We start from the raw sequence: 2742 nt of genomic DNA on the forward strand, positions 1-2742 counted from the left end.
AAACACACAGTAGGATATTAAAATTTTGTTAATACAGTCAATACACATCTAATCAAATAACTCAAATGATCAAATTGCATAAATAAATCAAAAACAGGCAAAAACACGGCCACATTGTGTGTGCTTTTTAATAACCAAACATCTGATACTGAAACATCTCCCTCATCTGCTTTACTGCTAGATTTGCCTAATCCAGGATAAAAGAGAGCTGCTACCCTGAGCTGCTGCTGTAGTTCCTTTTCTTTCTGCTTTTGTAACTTTTCTTTTCTTGGCATTATGCTGCAAAATGTGTAAATGAGATAAATCAATGTTGTGCATAATAATCAAGAGTGACTTACTGAGTCTCCATAAAGGGGAGAACACAGTATACATCATTTTACTGTTTTCTGACAGAGTTGAAGCATTACACTAATAATATACCATTACTAGTATCAATTTACTTCACCAGACTGTCATATAGCTCAACTTAGGACCTACCTTTGATTTCAAATCAGAAACCCACTTTGGGTAGTTAATGTTAACAATGGGCCTATTATTATGCCAATAAAATCTAATAAACAGCTAAATAACATTTTCCTATTCATTCATCATTTTTTGTATGCTGTTCTATATCATAGAGCATTATATTTAGCCTTCTACATATATTAGTTTGTAATGTTAATTATTCCTCATTTGTAAACCTCAACTGTTGAAGAATAAATGCTTGCATGAAAATAACTTCTTGACTAAAGGGGACTTTTCCTACACAGTGTTTTGGCCAGGATGCTGTAATTATAAAATATTGTATGTTTGTATCTATTATCAACACTTTACTGTGAGAGCTACTTGACATTCTACTGCAAAATGTTTGTGCTCATGATTTTTTTCTTCAGGCTTTCACATCAAAATAAGTAAGATTTTAAATGAAACAAAACTAGTGAACTTGTCTAATTTGTAAAACTGTCGGGGCAGAATTCTCACAAGAACTCAAATAAATCAGATACCGTCAGATATCAAAACACTTTTGGGGGAATTGATGACAGAGAGGGTAAATTTTATTTTTAAATATTGATGAATGTAGAAAAACAACTGGACTCCAGCAGAAAGGCCACTTTTCTCATCCAGGGCAAAAGGGCAGGTGCTTGAGCACCACGAGGGGTCTATCTGTGCACGTGCCTGTCTCCTGACAAGCAACATAAAAGATAACTGAAGAGATGAACAATATTGTTTATTTCTCAAGTTTTGTTTTTGCCTTTGTGCACTATTTTGTATACATCTACTATAGAAAGGGCTAATTCAAATTTATTATATATATATTATTATAAATAATAAGTCATGCCAATTTAAATTGATATTTAAAAATTAATACAGATTACTTTTTATTATTATTTGATGCTACATAATTAAATAAGGTACACTTTAATTCTGAATTGATTTGAGTTTATATTACTTACCACAATATGTAATGGCTACTTAAATGAACAAGTACTAAAGACACAGTTAAATAATTTGGTGCACTTGAGTTGTACTTGATTTTTTGATTTCATTCAACTTTATACAAAGTCATAAATCCGAGAGAAATGCAAGTAACCATTCGACCATTCGAGGCGACTCTGGCCTCAGCTAGGATCAGTGTTTATGAACAATAATAAGATAAATAAAAATGTAGCATAAAAAAACACTGCTATCCAAGAAAAATATTTGAGCCTATATGATATGTGATAAACATGGAAGCGTTAGTGTGATTATTTTTGTTAACAAATAATGACCATATTAATGTCTCAAAAGTTATTCCCTAATGATTCGCGAGGTATTTTAGAAATAAAATTTAAGTTGTGCTGCTATTTGTCACGAATTAAACCCCTTTCTCCAGAAGCACATTTTGGAGGAAGTCTTGTTTTTGGTTCCTTTGCAAGGATTGGTCAATGAAGCTAATGATCCACAGCTGCTCCTTGTTACAGGTAATGCGCAAGGCATTTAGAGGAGCAGCTGTGGATCCTTCAGCAGATATATTTAATGGTTTGTTAGGTTTTATTGCGTATGCTTTAGCATTGTTAGCTTAGGGTTTAAGTTTGGTTAGTTTTATTGTCCATTTATAGCATTAGCATTTAGCTTAGGGCATTTGTAAGCGTGTCTTGTCTTGTGTAAATCCTTTTCTTGTGTTTTGTTTTTATTAAAATTTGTATTTCTTGTTTTAATAAAGACTCTGTAGCCCTGTGGTTGTGGCCCCGTGGTTGTAGATCATTTACTTAATCTGAACCCCGACAAGAAAAGTTTGGACACCCCTGCAATATACAGTTATTTTTTTCTTTTCTCACTTGACATCTACTCAGTACCACGTACTGGTCAACAACACACTCATATGTGTGTTTATGTGTGTGTGTGTTTGAATATGAGTGTGTTTGTATGTGATTTTGTGCATGTGATTATGTGTGTTTATTTCTAGGTGTGTGTGCATGTACGTGTATCAATGTGCATATATGTGTATCTGTGTGTGTGTTGTGCATGTGTGTCATTGTGTGTATCTGAGTTGGTGTGTGTTCATGTAATTGCATGTCTAGGTGTGTGTGCATATCTGTGTGTATGTGCATGTATGTGTGTATACACGTGTGTGTGTGTCTATGTATGTATGTGTGTATACACGTGTGTGTGTGTGTCTATGTATGTATGTGTGTATACACGTGTGTGTGTGTGTCTATGTATGTATGTGTATACACGTGTGTGTGTATGTATGTATGCATGTGTGTATACACGTGTGTGTGT

Source organism: Trichomycterus rosablanca, chromosome 3 (genome assembly GCF_030014385.1).
Source record: "Trichomycterus rosablanca isolate fTriRos1 chromosome 3, fTriRos1.hap1, whole genome shotgun sequence".
NCBI lineage: Eukaryota > Metazoa > Chordata > Actinopteri > Siluriformes > Trichomycteridae > Trichomycterus > Trichomycterus rosablanca.